Source organism: Galendromus occidentalis, unplaced genomic scaffold (assembly GCF_000255335.2).
Source record: "Galendromus occidentalis unplaced genomic scaffold, Mocc_1.1 scf7180000077419, whole genome shotgun sequence".
Classification (NCBI taxonomy): Eukaryota; Metazoa; Arthropoda; class Arachnida; order Mesostigmata; family Phytoseiidae; genus Galendromus; species Galendromus occidentalis.
The window spans coordinates 461636-471403 of NW_003805407.1; positions in this window are offsets into that span (position 1 = coordinate 461636).

Consider the following 9768-nt stretch of genomic DNA (forward strand, 5'->3'; position numbering starts at 1 on the left):
TTTCGGCAATTCCATGGAACGGGACTCAACTCAGGAGATGGTTCCGTCGGATCATCCAGCCCAACTCAGCTAAAAGCGGAGCGTGGAATGAACGGTGCATCTGAACTCGGATGTATGTATATGAAGTATTCGTTCTCTGAAGGTCACCGGAGCGTGAACAGAATAATTTTGGGTAAAACACACAATCTCTTGAGGCAAACGCCGGGCCGTCCTGTGGAATCAACACGCATTCAACGTTATGAACGTTGAGTTCAGGCCAGACCCACCGGGGCTTCGAACCCTAGAGTCGTTCAACTTAAACGAATAATACGGACGGAGGCACGTGATCGTGATTAGTCCGCAATATACGTTTCGGACGTGGGTCATAGCGCTGATGGTCGCGGCTCATAAAACGCATCAACGAAAGTCGACCCGGGCAAGAAAGCCGGGGACAGCTGAGCGGGCGTTAGGTGCGATTCACAGCTCATTATGGCGGAATGATGAGTCAAAGGCCGATGACACGATGACAATCACGTAACCACGTACGAACTCGCTGGCGAGTGATGCACGAAATGAGCGTTTCAGAAGCTCTCGAATAGACGGCTGCCTCACCTGATCGCTTCCAGTTGAAATGTCACGCGTGGAGCCTCTGAAACTTCGGCCGATCCTTCATATTCTCTTTTTCGTGGGAAATACATGTCTTCTAGTAAGCATACCGTACTTCCCCGAATGTGTACAAGCCCCGCCACCCTCGTAAAGTTAACCCTGCTGGTTATTTTTTTCGTTTCCGTAAAAAGGCCCTCGTGCTGCAGGAATATGATCGATACAGAGCCCAGATTTTCTCTGGAATATCCGAAAGTCATATGGCTCAGCTGTAGCCCAATTATCAGAAGGGGAGAGCCACACCAGGTTGTGGCGGGCTGGACGGATTACCTTTAGCCCAAGCCCATCAACGAATCGGAAACAATCCGAAAACAAATCAAGAACACCGGAGCGTAGATCGGAAGCGGATTCAATGAACTTGATGCTTGCATTCGACCAAGCTCTGAGGTTCGCGAGCCTCTCCGATTAGAGATCCAAGTCAGACGCTTTCTCTCTCTCACTCAGATGTGAATCAGGACCGAACCGTTCCAAATTGTGTGAGAATCTCAAGCTCGTGATCCTCATGAGCTGAATCTGTCGACGCTGTCGAGCACTTATCGTATGTTTGCAACTCGGTTGCTCCCAAACAGTTCAGGCGATTAATTTTGGGGGAATCTGTCATGGACAGATCTGAAAACCGAGCAAGCTTCTATGAGGAAGAATCGAACACATTTGTAGCGCTCCCGCCATCAGAACTCGAAGGGATCACGCGCTAGAACCAGGCAATTCAATCGATCGGGGCTGCCAACGGTGTTTAACTTCCGGCCGAGAGAGACCATCAGGGAGTCGGTGAGACATCATCGCAAAGTTGAGGTTTTGACGTACTCTCGAAATACCTATCCCATGAGATACTTCCGCGATTGATGCTCCATGGGAATGATCTTGATCTCTATCACACGATTCGTGGGAATTTAAGAGCGATTTGAGGAAGGAGGGAAGCACGCAACACATATCTGAGCCATGTTCTCACAGACCGGATCTCTGGATCGTATCCGTCAAGTATCACTTATCGCCATGAATGCCCTCGGATCTCGGGCTCGAAAAGTACCGACTTCTCCGAGGAGACTCACCCTGCAACTTCGAGTGCTAACCCGATGGCTGGCGACACGAGTGAAGTTCCAATGAGGAAACACAGTCAAATTATTAGTCGACATGTTCTCTCACGTGCTCCCAGACTCGGCGGAGGACCGAGGCGAATAAGGGTCCACGAAATTCTCTCGAAAGGCAGAGGAGGGAACGATGCAGGTGAAAATGAGTTGCGCGAAAAGTCTGATGGCAGCATCGGCTCCGCCACTGTTCCAGGCTATCCTAAAAAGAAGCCAAACGAGCTCCTCGTACAATGGCTCGCTATTATTCGTGTAGATGCTCTTCAAACGTGTGTTGGAGCCATTTTCGTCGAGGGGATTCTCGAACACGGAATTCTGCTCATTCTCGTTGATGGCATTGCGAAATCGAACGGAACGAAGGCGCCACCGAAGGAGCTTGAGGGTTATGGCGGCTCTAGCAGCGATCGCTTGGTTTCGCTGGAGTTACGGTGAGAACGATTCAGGAACGAGGGCGTGAATGGGAAAGAGGGGTTCGCCGAAATATTCCCGGCTGCTCCGAGGGGTTCAGGTATCGACGAAATTCAGGGAGCGTTCGGCATGCTGGCGTGTCAAATATTAGGTCCCATCCATGTTCGCCAACTTTTTTCCGTTGGGAAGTACGGCAATGAGCTTTGCTCCCTGTCGGAATATTCGAGACCCGGAAGGAAACATAGCAATGACAAAAACAATTGGCTGCAGCAGGGATAGGAGCTCAGGATCGATACCTCGTCACTTCAAGGAATCCGACGCCGGGAAATCAAGCAGGAATGACCTACGGAGAACTCGACACAGTGGGCACGGGGGAAACTCGAGAGTCAGCGGAGCATCTTGACCCTCAGTACATGGAAGGCCCTCAGGAGCCCTCGAATACTTGATAATCTCTGAGTCATAAACGTCAATGCTTGCTCTCAGACCCATCGGAATCACCGCTCGTACAGCAATCCTATTTGATTAGGATCCCAGACCTTCGAAGTGGATCCCTTATCTAACCGGAGCGGAATGTCACGGCAAGTCCCAGTCAGAATTGCGCGCCACTCGATCGTTCTAGCGGTATGCTGTATGTATGTATCCGATGATCTCCAATAAACGAGAATCGATTCTTTTTCCGCGTTCCAGAAGCAATCCGATTTCTATTCATCCCATCGTGAGGGCAGCTCTGGTTACGAAGTTTCAAGCGTCCTAGATTTCCCACGGATACACTCGAGCTCCCAGAGCGGTCTCCCGACGTGGCTCTACGTCATAGCTCCCCCGACGAAGGAAAATTCATGGGGAAGTAGTAACGGGTGACGGGACAGAATTGAAATGTTTATGTAGCTGTCGAACTTTGGGGGGAAGACGGGTTCTATTCCGATAGAAATGCCAGCTGGATAACAGTTGCTGATCGCCCGGAACTGAATTTAGCCGGTCATCTCTTGATAACAATCGACGAACCCGGCGCACACTCTGTCTCGAAATATGCCAAAACGCAGTTGAAGTTCTCTTCGAGACCCTCGCTCCTGGGGTAGAAGTGGGGAGATTTCAACTGGTAAAGCCAGACATTCCCCCCTCATGATCAGATTCCGGGGAGAGCAGCTCTATCCATGTCGGAGGCGATCTTCCTCGGCAATCAAGCCTTTCTGGTATCGACATCCTTCTCTGAGGCCGATCGAGACGTTCAAGGACGTGGCAGAGGATAACTGACGGGTCGACAGAGAGGACGATGCTGTGAAAAATGATTCATTCCTCGAGCAAGCAGGTTTCGACTCCCCTCACGGACTCCGCTTGAATTCTTCCCGGTCTCGGGAGGGGCAGACGCTGCCGGGGAATCTCTGTCATCCATCAATGCTGGAGTTCCGATACATGATTCCACGAGTCGCGAATATATATCTCTTGCGAAAACGTTTGGTGAATGTTTCTGCCCTCGATTCCGCTCCAATCTTTCTGCTCCGACGATCGCGGCAGAAATATCAACATTATTTCTCCGAGAGACGTCGACCCAATCCGATGCCAAAAGCCGTCCGTGACGAGGATGAATGAATCACAGAAAATGAAGTCACCCGATTTTCGACACCGTTTCCGCGGTGGCACATCGTGTAGGATGGGTCCGTGGCGTGTTTATCTCGCCCCGCGCGAACTCTAGCTCGGGAGCAAATCGTCGATAAGAACCGGGGGAGCAGTCATTTCAACTTCAAAGCGCTTCATCAGCGCTCAGGAGTGCAGCGATGTGATCAGGAACACGAATGCGATCCTCGACTCGATCAGGCCATGTAGTTGTTTTAGAGAATTTCGGAATTGAAGAAGGAAGAAACATTTGGCTTGATCACTTGGATTAGTCCATCCGAAAGCACTTATACCCCGCTTCGTCTTCTCTTTCGATTGTCGCATCGGCGCCGGCGGATTGGGCCTCCCTGCCGCCGCGATCGAGTCCATCCTTTGACTGAAGGCTGGAATTGTCCTTCCGGTCAAAACTCAATGAGCTGAGACGGACATCTCATGAGAGTTTCAGATGAGTTTCCGATTCGGACGGCGCCAAGCCTCGGCCTCGATCAACTCATCGAGGATAGACCGTTGGGCGAGCAGATCCGGATAGCCACCGGACTCTAACATTCGCCTTTTCAAAATTCATCCGTGAATGTAAACAGGACGAATATTCTCTCGGAAAGCCTAGCGGACTACGTTGTTCTCGATTCATGTTTTTGTCCTCGAAACCGTTGACAGACTGGACAGGAATGCGGCGTTCTCTCTATGTGCGCCCGCAGAATATTTATGACTCATTGACGGAACCGATGAGTTCCTCGCACTCCCGGCACTGCGGGAAAATCCCGTAAAGCGGAGCAATTAAGGAGAGAGATAGAGGACCGGCGGATCTCGATTGGAGCAGGAGCTGACTGAGGACAGACTCAGGATGAGGCCTCATTGAAACTTCCCGCGGCCTTCCCAGTCATCACCTCATTCGTAATCCTTTTAAGTCACTTCGTTACCACGGTTCTGCCTTCCCGACGTCAGCTGCCCGGGGCTTGATCGGGACAAAGCGCTTGCGGGCGTAAGCGCTAGCCGTCGCGCCTGCCCCTCAGAAGCTCGTCGTAAGTCTCATTGAAAGTTCTCCGAGAAAGCATCCATCTAGCTCTGTGCGTGCATCGATTGGCGCGTTTCCCCCCGCCTCAGCGCGGATGGTTCTGTCCGAGTATTCCTCGAGGAATTCGATTCCTATGATCTCGTTGTCCCAGCGTGATGTGTTGACGTATGAGAGACCCTCGATGCGCTCCAGAGATGGGCTTCGATCGCGTGAGACTCTGGAAGGCTCGCCGTCATCCAAACCCCTGCTTTCGATGAGTCCTTCGCGAGCCCAGACCCGGGGGGTGGATCCGATGAAGGTGTGAATCCGAAAAATTCACGAGTTCCACCACGGATAGGGACGACCTTTGCATGCGCTGCATCGATCAGTCCGAGCTGGCCTCGTGCGTCTGCTTGGAGCTACCAACCGTTGCGTACGCAATGCATGGCAGACGTACTCTGATGTGACGGATCATGGAATCGATGCAGATCGGTCGAGTTGAGCATCGGAAAGCGACGACGGATGACGAAGGATCGGGTTCGAGCAATGAATTCCCTCATCATCGGCCTAACCCAGTTGGAGATCAGCCCACCGCAAATCAGGCCGCAGACCGACGCCGAACGGCATCTCCTCGAGTTCTACATATAATCCATTTTTATCCGGACGATGCAATTGTGGCATGCGAGAGATGAATTTGTAGAGACGCTACGCATTCCGTGCCCTGGTCGGTCTGTCTTCGATACGATGGCGCGATCCATAGGGTTCGCTGACATTCGCGGATTGAGGCGCTATATTCGGTGAGGGCGGTCATATCGAATGACCTTCATGCAACCTTGGTTTATGGGCAGTAAAGCGGCGACGTCGGCAGAAGGTCCAGCCTAATTGCGGCGGCGACAGCGGCGGCGGCGACAGCGGCGGCGGCGTCGTCGACGACGACGACTTGGAGGACGAGCCGGGAGACAGTAGCACTAGCATGAGCTTGCCGTTTGATGGCAGCACGTAGGATACACAACAGCTAGCCAAGCCTGCCCGGCCCACTTGGGTTGAGCTCAGTTGGGCTGAGCTCAGCCGAAGCGTTCTTCTATGAATCACCTCTCATCTGTATCGTCGGCCTAGCTTGTCGTGGCGTTGTATCTTGTTGTCTGTACGATGCTACAACCCGTTGACTCGTCTATCCGTCCGCTCTCACGACCGGGGACGCGTCCCCTCGAACGTCCCCCCAGCCCTCCCCGTCGGCCCGGACCGGAGTCTGTTGTCTCAGGGATCGCTGCGCCTATGGCTTAGCACGTTGTAATTGCCCTTAATGCCCGCCAAAGCATGGAGATGGCGCCGAAGATATGCTCGACGGCCTCACTGTTCGCGAACATTTGACAAATTCAAGCAGCGCGCGGCATTCGGATTCGTCCTTGCGGCAGACGTTTGGGTGGGCGGGGGAGGTGGTTGGGCGCATTTATGAAGCGGGTCATTGCCATGCAGCACTCTGGTCGTTCAAACTCTCATCACAAGCCTCATCACGTCCGATATCGCACCCCGAGGGGCGGCAGGACGCGAGGGCGATGGATGCCGACGGTGGCGTTACAGAAATACAACAGATAGCCCCTGGGAGCGGGGGAAGGGGGTTTCTGCGACCTCCCCTGGGTCGTGATCGACTCGCCTGTTATCCTCAGGCTTCTGACAAACACAAGAGGCTCGTCGGGATGCACGCATGAGAGTTAGGAACAGAACATGTCAGAAGCTTTTAATTCAAATGAGCATCCGTCTAGATTCGCTAATATCAACGCTATCCCATCGTGAGAGGGATCCCTGACGGAGTTCGTAGTTTGGGGAGTCTTCGACTTCCTCTCGGTCCGAGACGGGACTCATTTTCCTTAATGTTCCGTGAAACCCCACGCACGTTGTTCACACGACGCGTTGTTCCAGCCGTGGAGAACGAGGGAACTTCAGGCGGTGTATTCGTCGTGCGTTGTGGGAATGGACAGAAGTTCCATCTCGTTGAGGATAGACTCGACGTTTATAATCGCTGCTCCGGACATTCATTACGTCAAAGTGTGAGCCTTGCCCCCGTAAAAGTCGTACACGACAACATTAGAAGCCGTTGAAAAAGCATTCATAACGATGGGGTCGTGTAACAACAACAACTACGTCGGCGAGCCAAAATGTGTGTTTTGCCTGACGCGTTCTTGTCTTTGTCGAACCGTGGAAGCGAGTTGCGAGTAAACTGGAGGTCGTTCTCGTTTTTGAATATTTTTTGATTCCACGTTCTGCGATTCCGAATAAGTTTTTTGGAGGCGCGGAGACCGAGGGTATACATCGGAACTGATGCTCCTTGTACTTTCGAGTTTTTCTTCGCCCTCCGTGGACGTGAGAGACGATTTTTTCTTCCCTCAGCCAAGTCATCCTGATTAGCTGCTGCTTGACACATGGATTTCCCTCGGAAATTCGTGGGAGCATTGCTCCGTCGCTGATCGGCTTCGAGCTCGATGTCGATGACGGACTTGTCTTTGACGGGCAAGATGGAACGACAGGACGGAAGGCTAAACCCCTTCTGGATCGGTCGCACGAAGGGATCATTATCGAGTAGCCGAAAACTCGACTAATAGCTCTCTGAGTCAGGAGGAGGAGAAGGAGGCGGCACACCTCTCATCTCTATCTCTAATATCTGCTCCCCCGGGTTCAGCGGGTTAGTGTATCCTGCAAGAACCTCCCTCCTCATTCTCTCACTGAATCACTCGGTACTCCTCCTCCAGGAACTCAAACTCCGACCGAGAGATCCGATTGGGAATAAACCGAAGATAGGGTCCGTGAGCCGACCGAGGCGACGTTCGATTTCATCATGCGGACTGTGAGACAACAAGAGGCCAGTTCCACCCCTCCGCTTTTTTCGGAGCCTGAGAGGATTTTCCGTAGACAATGGCAAACGAAAGTTGAGTCTTTCAAATGAGTACTGTGTCGTTGACATCGTTGTCGGCAACGACGTTCTGTCGTCCTGATTACAGCAAATAGGAGCTCATTGTCAAGCAACCTACCCCTTCCCCAGAACGCCGAAGCCCGCTCCGAACCCCGGTCGGGACCTCCCTCTGACATTCTCTACCGCACAGAGAACATTGCCTACTCACTCTACTGGCTCGTTGGTTTTGAAACCTTCAGCTCCCGGCAAAAGTTGGTGAACTGTTTCCAAATGAAGCGAAACCTGTCCTCTCAATTGAGGCCGAGACTGGCTCGTAACGAATGTGTAGCGCAATTTTCACTTTTCCGAATGAGTGAGCGAACGAACGATTGAGCTGACTGCGTCGCGTGCCGAGGAAATCGCGACTATTTGCACACCGCAGCGATTTTTTTGCCGGGAAAGAGAAAAAGAGATAGAACGATCAATACGATCACCACTCATTTTCTACGTTATCCACGCTTGTTGTTCCCCACGGTGGTCTCCTCCCGATTTCGCGATGGAAATATCAGCGGGGTGTTCGAGCAATGAGAAGTAGTTCTCGGGGTTCCCATCGAGGCCGATCGGGAAATAATATATATATATTATTTCGATCTATACCGACATCATCCAGCCTAATCACTGGTCACCGACCGACGAGGCACCCCGATGAAGTCTCATTCGCGACTTCGATGTCTCAAGCCTCAAATGTTTTCCTTATAATCACGGCTTCTTGACGTGTCTGCATCGTCTTCAGCCGATAGAACATTCTCACTAAAAAGCTGAAATACCCTGAATACTAGGAACCGGGAAGAGTTGGAGCGAATGCGTCGATGGACAGATGGATCGTCCGCGTGTTGTACGAGATACCTAATTATGATGTATTCTGCACAAGCATGAGATCTGAGGGGATAATCCGAAAGATGGATTTGGCCCAACTCGACATATCCAGCTCTAAAGTTGAGAAATCGGCAATCCCGTCATCAGTGCTGCTTCGGCTCGATGATCTAGATGAGCAATTGGTTGACGGTGAGGACGACAATATTGATTTGAAAAGTGAAACGGATGCATAACAGTGGACCATCGACTCTGGATGGTATCGGCATGGTCCGCAGCACACGGAATCTGAAGGAAAATGTAAAAATCAGCAGTGCCATGTTCGAGCTGTGAACTCGGAAACATTCCCAGTCCCCAGTCAGAGCCCAGAGGTCTGATCAACTTCATTGAACGAGCTGCCAGAGATCAGCTCACCGAAACCGACTTCGACCTCAATAATTAACCTCGCGGATTGATCCACCTCAAAACCAGAAATCCCCACGAAATCCGTCGGATGTAGGACACCAGCAGACAGATCTCCGATCGCGATCAAAGAATGGGATGTATAACAGAAGCCGATATGAGTGATAATAAGTGCAAGACTACGATGGGAATGATCGACTCGCCCGCAAACATCGAATCAGAGAGCGGAGGAGCGTCGGATCCTCACTTACAATCAGACCCCCGGGTCCGTTCATGTTTCGCGAAACGTCGAATGAAGCATCGTTAATCGAAGTAGTAACAAATTTAGATGCTTGTCTTGACTCCACCCCTACTTCGCGTCTGGCCAACAGTTCAGCCGGCGGGCAGGGCGGCGTTGATCTTCCTCAAGGCTATTAGAAACCGATATCGACTCCAACTGCAAGCGAGTCTCTCCTGTGCGAAGCCTTGCAAGTCGTTCGTCAGGGCCCGCGCGGAGAGGTCCTATCGTTCCTGTTCGGGGAACTTGCTCAAATAATATCCTCCGGGTGCACCGGACGCTCTGAATCTGAGGGTCTCCACTCATATTGCAATTCGAACGTCGTGCTTCGTTATCAGATTTGTGTCCGTACGTCTGTCACTCAGACAGCCAGTCGCTTTTGGTGTCCGTCCATTCGTTAGTCCGGCCGACCGGCCGGCGGGCCGACCGACCGACCGACTGACTGACTGACTGACTGACTGGCTGACTGAGCGAGGATGGGAGCAGAGGGAGGTTTTCGGGTCGCACAGACGCCCACGCAAAAATGCCTCTTTTCTCCAATAACGGAGTCGAATCGCTGACAGCTCTGTTCTGCGGTGGTTGGTTTGCT